Source organism: Teleopsis dalmanni, chromosome 1 (genome assembly GCF_002237135.1).
Source record: "Teleopsis dalmanni isolate 2A chromosome 1, ASM223713v2, whole genome shotgun sequence".
Lineage (NCBI taxonomy): Eukaryota > Metazoa > Arthropoda > Insecta > Diptera > Diopsidae > Teleopsis > Teleopsis dalmanni.
The window spans coordinates 112,926,648-112,935,752 of record NC_051846.1 but is presented as its reverse complement, the minus strand read 5'-3'; positions in this window follow the sequence as shown (position 1 = coordinate 112,935,752).

Below are 9,105 nucleotides of genomic sequence, written 5' to 3'. Positions count from 1 at the left end.
AACTCTTTATTAAAACTGCAAGCCCGGAAACAGTTTTGTATGCAAGATCTGACACTATTCCACGGTTTATAAGCAATTTGCATTGCCGTAAATAGCGTACACTTAAAACACCCTGGTCAAGAGGCTGCAGTTTGGAAGTGGTGCTTACTTGCAAAAAATTTATTTTTACGTGGCCGAGATTAGAGGACCCATTAAGCGCTGTTTTTAGTTTTTATGCTATCATTCAGCATCTGAAGCCATTTGTTGAATAGATCCATTGTCATACACGCCTTCTTATTGTGTCGGTAAAGCATTGGAATGTTCTTGAAGCACCTTGAATTTGCAGACAGATTTTTTGTTCCGCATTACGAATTATAAGAGGTTTGGTGTTCATTGAAGTTGTTTCAAGGGACCAGCAGTTTGTTACTCATTATTGAGGTTTTCGATTTATCGGGGTACGAATTATCGCGATTCGATTGTATGTTATTTATATAAAGTCGTAATTCGACTCGCGGTTTTTCATTTCTTTATGACAAAAATTTTCTGTATATTCAATTATTTTAATATGCAATTGGTAATTTAGATTCCACATTTGTGGGTAAAGTAGGTAAATGTTTTTCCGTGATCATATTACAAACAAATGAGTAAGCAATATGATTTGCCCTGATTTAGAATTAGTAGATCTCAATGAGCATCATTCACCATTTTTTGTAGAGTTTTATACTGTTCCCCATAGTTAAATGTCATAGGTCCATACTGGTTTTAGCACACTTTTGTATAAAATAAGTTCATTTTCTAGGGATACTAAAGATTTTTTATTCAGTGGACAAAACATTTTTCAGTATTGAATCCCAAAGGAATTTCATTTGTTAAAAATATGTGTTTTCCATATCAGACGTCTATTCAAATGCATGCCTGGATATTTTGCGCTGTTTGATTGCGGAATTTTATATTATCAAGTTTAATTTAGGGCAGGTATTTCTTTTCATTGTAAATGCGACCTGAGTGGAATTTGTTTCAGGCGCCAATGTTTCAACCATATATCAAGACTAGCTTGTAGTTTAAAAGAGGCTACAGAGATTGCCTGCACTCGCCAGGATCGCAATGTCATCTGTAAATAATAGGAATAGTTAAAATTCCTGCCGTCTTCGGTAAATCGTATGTGAAGAGCAGATAAAGTATTGGAAGACATTTCATTCTCGCTATTGACATAAAAGAGTATTTTCAATAAATACGATTTTATGAACGTATAATAGATTAGTGGTGAAAGAATTTTACATTTGTAGAGACCAATATTCTTTTCACAGTATTTTTTCAACAATTCTATGAATTTGGTCAACTAGTGATTCGGAATTATTAATTTCAAGTTTTAAGTGGAGGTTGATAATCTATTGTATTATTAACCTTTTTGTTTGCTTTTTATAAAGAATAGTTAGATAAATGAGACGAGTCGAGGCTATGTAACAACTGCTGCGTATCTAGTTCCATCTATCATTTTAGAAGAATCTTCATATCTTTAGTAATTTTGTTTAGTTTCCGTTTGTCTTCAGGAAATCTGGTAGGTAGGTAGGTAGGTTGGAGTGGCGGCCTTGTATCCACTACATGAACAATATACCAAATAAAGTTCGAAACACATTCATAAAATTTTTAGTGTTTGTGCTAATAAGCACAAATTCTAAAGTAATAATGTATGTTTTCGACATCTGATGTAAAATTTATAATGTTTTCGTTAGTGTTCTTTTCACGAAATGAAAAGTGAAGAGAAAAGGATACCTTTAGTAACGTTTTTTTATAAATCTTTGCCGTTATTAAATCGACCAAATATAATATATTTATATATTGAATGCTTTAATGCTCTTTTGGTCATTAAAAAACGTATAAACATATATTGATGAGGAAAATGGGTACTTCAAGTGGGTGCAGCATTCTAATCCAAACAAGTGTCTCATACTTTTACTTAATCTAATATTGTCAAATTGTCTATACAGCCAAATATGTTTCTTTCGTAATATTGATTTCAAATACTAACAAAAACTGTAATCTCGTTTCCTTCGTTTCCTTCGTATCCTTTTGCATTTCTTCTCCATAAATATTTTACTAACTTTATTTTCGTGTATACTTTCGGCTTAGTTTCATTTAATACGTTTAGATTTACAACATTCAAATGCATACATACTGAATTGGAACGCAGGATAAGCGGTAACATTTAAAAATAAAATACACCCATACCTCGGTTTACGGCCGCTTCGTTTAACGGCAACTTCGCTTAACGGCCCCACCGTATTTTAGACCATGTTTCGCTTAACAGCCAAAAAATATCTCGTTGTTTATACCCTAAACTCAGTACGAAATTGAAAATAGGAAAAGCTTGTAAACGCAGAGAAGGTAAAACGCAGAGAAGAACAATTTATCTTATAAAGCTCTACTGCTTTAGAGAACGCGCCTTGACACCCAATAAAAGGTTTACAATTTCTCTAAATTTCTCGGCTTTATTCCAGACAATGGATTAAGGTGCTATATACACTTTCAAAACGCATTATGGACAAAAGCTTTTCGAATGCTCATACAAGCAACAGATAACTGAAGGTGCCAAAAAGGTTTCTAGAAAAGCCCCTTTATTAAAGATGCCTTAGTAAACATAGCTCAATCGTAGAAGAAAATACAAATGTTAACTCTTAACAAATTTTGCAAGTCTTAAAGGTCATAATGCGTCGTCAGAATATAAAACATGCTGTTGTTAAAACCGCGGTAGGGGCTAGTATTGTTGATTACATTATAGATGACATCAACCAAGTTTTAAGCAATAACAGAGAACAACTTAAGAATGAGAAACTGTTGAAACTAAATGATTCGGAAAGACTGCGATGAGGAAAAGGTGACCATTTCAGAAAATAGTGTTAAATTAACATCCCAAATTCTGAATAAGTGTTTTGATGAAATTGATTAAAATCGCAAATTCACTTCCGTAGCAAAGCTAAGACATTCCAAAAAAAAATTGATGAAGCTCTGTAACTATATGAAAAAATTCTAAAAGAGCAACAAAATAAAGTCAAACAGCTAACAATATATTTGTTTCTTAAGCAATCGTGAAGATCCTAATATATATCAGTAGATGAATTTTTTTCTTTTATTTGAAGTCGTTATATATAGTTTTTTTTTTCTTTTGGGATCAATTTAATTATTTTCCATACATTTGTATGGAATTACTTGTTTCGTTTAACGGCATTTCGTTTTACGGCCAACTTTTTTGGAACGAGTTAAGACCGAGGTATGGGTGTGTGTAATTAAATTTTGTGCTTCAAATATAGATACAGATTTCCTTCATAAATGATTAAATGATTTTGATTATCAAATTATTGTATATGCTATCTTTTACGCAAAGTTGTCAGCACTTGCCAAACGGTGTCGTCATTTAATGACAATAAGTCATCACGCTTAAATAATAACGAGTTATTTTTCACCATTAGTTGTCACATAGTCGAAAGGTTTACCTTGTGCACATCCTTTTTACATAATTGTCTCCTTGCGATGAGTAAACTCTAGAGTTGCTTAACAGATAAAATATAAATGTTTGGTTAGTGTTTTTGTTGTTAGTTTTAGTTTATTGTGTGAATAAAATTATTATTAACTTCCGCACCATCGGCACACGTGATGTCCTGTGTCCTGTGTCTTTTGCTGTTCGTTGAGTACGGGTTCCTTTGTTTTATTTTTCTCGCTTTTTGCTTTTATTAGATAAAAGGTTATTTTGACACAAATTTGGTTATTTATGGTTAAATTAATTCCACAAGGGTCAAGACTTATTCAGTGTATTCAACCGCAATGATGAATGATGTAAATGGATATAATGTTGTGCCATTAACGATTCTTTCTCCATTTCTAAATGTACATACATATGTAATTTCATTCACATATGGTCACGACACATTGGTATAAGCTGCTACGAACTTTCACGTATGAAGGTTGCGTCTCTATAATCGTCTAGGTTTGTTATTTCTTCAAAAGGTATTCAAGATATTTTAATCCAGCCATTAGAGCTCATGTCAAAGCTGCGATGATTTGTATTGACATTTTAATTTATTATTAAAGTTTTAATAAGTTTATGTATTTATAGTAAATTATAGAAGAATCTATAAGTTGCGGTATGAAACCTTCCTTAAACACGTACATTCCATTCATTCAATTTTTTCATACCTATGTACATGTTTACTCCATCGTTTAGTGCATTGATAATTGGATCAGTTGTTTTCAAGATTTTTATGATAGTCGATTTTCACTAATATAAAAAGTAGACACTGGTAAATATCAAATTCGAATAATAACATTTTTTTTGACAGGGAAATTTGTAAAAAACTCAGTCACAATAGAAAAGATTGTGTCATGTTATATATGTAGACTGTCTCGGGCACAGCAAAATTGGCTCTTTCAGGTTATGACGAAAATGCATGTTGTGTAGACTGTCACATCAGTATTGTCAATTTCATATTTATACAATGTTCTGGTACTTTTTGGTTGTGCCCAAATTTAAAAGGAAATGCAGATATGCTTACTTTATATTTGCCACCAAAAATAACTAGCAAGAAAAAACTCATAGACGCTTGTAATAATGTTAGTTTATTTATTTATTATATTATCCTATAATAATATATTATGTTATAATAATTGTTAACAGTACTTACAAAATAATACGTCTTTCCTTAAAATTGGAAAGTGTGATACTTAAATTTTTAGCGGTTTATAAAATAGGCTGTGTTGTTTAGTACCATTTTTTCTTCAAAGCGTATTAAAAATGGAGTAATTTGCTCCCAAAAGGCACAAATTTTGAAATTTATTGCTAAACAACACTGCTTTTCCTAAGTGCCGAGTAAAAAAACCCCGGCTCTCATGCCGAAATTTGAACGGCAATATTGTTTTTTCTCCATCTCTCAATTTTATAATTTTTATTGAAAACACAATTCTACTCATGTGCAGCGAATCTGCACAGCACAATAAAATAATACATTATAAATTAAAATATTTGAATGGGAAGCGCCGTAAAATAATTGCCAAAATATTACAATTAATAGTGGCAAATAAATACGGAAAACCGAGAACTGTGAGGATGCATGCAAGATTTTGTGAAATATTTCTTATGAATATGTTGATATAACTATCAAATATTTTTACAGGAGAGATACGGTAAGTTTTAGGAATCAATTCCCCTCCTGTTCTCAATAACAGTGCAAATTTTTTCAAAAAAGGCTTCCGCAAGAATCGAGATTTTTTCAAAATCTTTTACAACAACGTTAGAGGTATTGACCGAAGTACCGCCAGCTTCAGACAGCGCATACCACTGTAGAAGTGGGTCGCGATTGCACTGTATGCCTTGTGTTGGTCCCGTAAGTACAGCACAATCAAAAGGCTGTTTGGAGTATCTAAAGCAAGCGTGTTCTAAAATCTAAGTTTTTAACTGAAAAACGAATTGAGAAGTGCATAAAACGTTTTAAAAAAATAAAATTTTCTCACTGCTTAGGAGGAATCTTCTTCTTCTTAGTATCCGTTTCCCCTAGTGGGGCATAGGGCCGCTTCGGTGCAATAGGTAAGTATAACAACTTAACACAACATTTTAATATTTACAATTTATTTCTGAAAGATAAATGTCACATTAAAATAAAACCTACAAAAGACGATGCTTCGACATCTAACACAAGGTGTGATACCCAATGGTGCTTTTGGCGCTAGTTGATTACAGATAAAATATAAGTATATTTATTAACGTTGTTTTAGGAAGCAATTTATGTACATCAATATTGGAGCACCCAGGCGTTGTAACGACTCAAGCATTACGGAAAAATATACTTTAAAAAAGTTTTTAGGAAGTGTTGCAGATTCTGCGCTTAGATTTTAAACTTCAATTATGAAACCTTACCCTGTTTCCACTACAATTGATCAATACAAAAAAAATTTGATTACCAACTACTAAAAGCAAATCGATTTGTGGAAAGTGCATTCGAACATTTAAAAGCCAGATTCAGTCGGGTAGCCAAAGTTTTAGATAACAACATCAACAACACAGCATTAATATTAAAATATTGGTGTTTGCTGCATTAATTTGAAGTGGCAACATATTCAAAAGGAATAAGACAGTACTAACTACAGATTACAACCGCAGCACGACGGCCTTTATAATGACAATAATACCAAGCGGAAGAATTTAGAAGAGCTAAAGCGGATTGTTTTGGTACTTGTTACTTTTTTTTACTAATATTTACATTATTTGTATAAACTAACTACACTTACAAAAACTATATTATAAATTAGTTAATATATACACAATGTTTTAATTATTTACATGCATTAATAACACTTATAACTATATTACAATATATTTTTTCTATTTCTGAAATGAGTCGTTTTATGAAATCAATCTCAATGTTCGAGTAATTGCTTTTCCAGTTCATTTGATTAGTGCAGTTTTTCTATTAAGACTTTTAACATATCAGTATATACATATAAATTTTTTGTTTCTTAAAGGTTCATCAGACGAATTTCTTGGCGATGATGAAAGGAGGTCTTCGTGCTTAGACGTGGAAATCGATCCACTAGCCAAATCGATTACAGACGAAGAAGGAAGCTTCTCCTGTCTATTTAACGTTAGGCCTTTTCAGTGACACGTTTATTAATGTATGAACTATAAATATGATTGAAAAAAAAAATAAAATGCGTACACCCTGTACTGCAACATACAATTTAGTTTCTTAAATATTTTATATTGTAAGTATCTTTGAATATTATTGGAATAATATTTTACTTTACTTTACATAAGATATTGCAAATCAAACTATATAGTTAACACAAATATATTTTCACATCATACCTGTTCAATGTTGAATGGTTTTAGTCCGCTAAGTATTTCCTTGATGTCATTGAAATGCGTCCAGTTTGATGGCGATCCGCCTGACGACTCTATTTTCTTTTTCTTATCTTTTAATAATAATTTGTAAAATATGTAATTTATTTATTTTATCTAAATTTAAACTTACTTATACGTATTTGTTGGTAAGATTTTTGATTTTGTGCCAATATTTATATAGCAAAATCGACTTTGGTCGATGGTTTTGCACTCAAAGTCGATTTTCACCAGCAAAGTTCGTAATGTAAACCCCATATTAGGTTTAAGATAGAAAAGTGGTTTCGTGTGTTGTTCTTAAATCAAGTTGGTGAAAATATACAGAATATAGGTAAACTTGTCCACTTGCTATAGTAGCTAGTTAATATTTGTTGTGACAAAAGTGGTTTTGTTGAAAACGTTTATATATGTATACTGTGAAAAAACAACAATTTATTATCATTAAGTAAATATATGCATCTGCGATTTAAGGCGTATTTCAAGAAATAGCAAGATGAGTTTAATTGTTTTTCAAGCGTTTTTACCAACATACAGAATAAATTGGTGAGATTCCAAGATTGAATAACTTAAATTGAAAACCGGCAATGTTTACCAAAATTTTAATTACACAGTTAATTAGTAACTAAGGTAATTTTAATATTTTATAAAACTTATTCTGCAATTTAATTTCAAAAATATTTTACACTAATAAAAATTAACAAATATTTAACATTAATTTTAACATACGACTTTAATAGGGCTATTCTTTTGTAAGTATATTGCAAAAAAAAAACAATCGCTTGTATTAAAAATGACATATGAAACAACAACACTGATGGCTTATTTAGTCCAACCTCTTTGAAAACGATTAATAAAAAGCGGTTTTACACGCAAAAATTTCAGTGCAACCAAATTCAAAAATCAGTCTATTGCGACTATTCACCGGAACTATGATGCAAAATCCAATCATCGTTAAAATCATGTAAGCATTTCATTTACTAATAATAAATAATAATAATAATTTATATATGTGCATATAAGATAAAAAAGCTAACCATTGCCTTACTAATATTCATTTCGTTTAAATTAAATAATTTTTAGTGTTTACAATTTTCATATTTCATGTTGTACACAACACAACAACAAACATATATATGTGAACTATAAGCATTTAACATATTTTAAAAGTAATGCCAATTTGTTTCCACCAGACTTAATGCTTTTTTTTACAACTCTGAAAGAATACGCCTATTATGTGTTGTCTGTCGCAATCCATTATATTAAACGTAGGTCTGACATAGATTGTGACGGAGTAAGGCTACACTTGCACAAAAATTTATATATAAACATGCATTATTGGTTAATAGAGCAGTAACAGATTAATAGATTAGTCATCAAATGATCAGTTGCAGAAAAAATACTTCAAGGTGCCAGTTTGAACCGTTGTTGACATAGTGGCAGGAGCAGATTTATTCAATGCATTGTCCTAAATCTTGCATTACAATAAATTTCCATTTGTGATATTCAATCTTTTAATTGTGTGAAAAATATACTAAGAGAGAATTAACAGCTTTTGGCAACATTCTTGAAAAAGTCAAAATATAAGAGTGAAGTCTAAGTTCTATTTTACCATTGAGAAAAAGATCAAAAGACGCGATTTCTTATTACTCAACACATAAAACATAAATGAATTTGAAGGAGTAGTTATTGGTTTGAATAGACTATAGTGTCCAGATTCTACAACTGTAATCTTAATTCGATTAATTGTCTCGCTTTTCCAATCCAGTACAGCATTCACACTCCTGCTTCTGGGAATTGTGGACAGAGCTGTGCTCAAATTTATTGCAAACTAGAAGGTGAGGAAGACAATGTGATTAGTAATTGGTTTACTTTTACTTTCATCCTCTTTCATTTACGCATCATTTTGAATGCCATAGATAGCAGACACATCGGATCAATAGCCCTTGTTCATTCAGTTTCGAACACACGAACATGCAAAAAGCAAGCAAATGGTCACTGAAGTGGCTTTATTGGACAATATTTCATGCATTTATGCTTCACTCATCCAGAGTTCCAAAGTTATGTTTATCGAAATTCATGTTCAGAGCATTAAAATATTGTTGCCATGCCACTTCTACTGTTGTTGTTTTTTTCCCATAATTTTGCTATTTTATTGCTGACATGTGTGCGTATGTGCGTGTATGCATATTGTGATGTGTGGATGTGCAGATGTATATAGAGATGTCCGTAAATTTGGATTT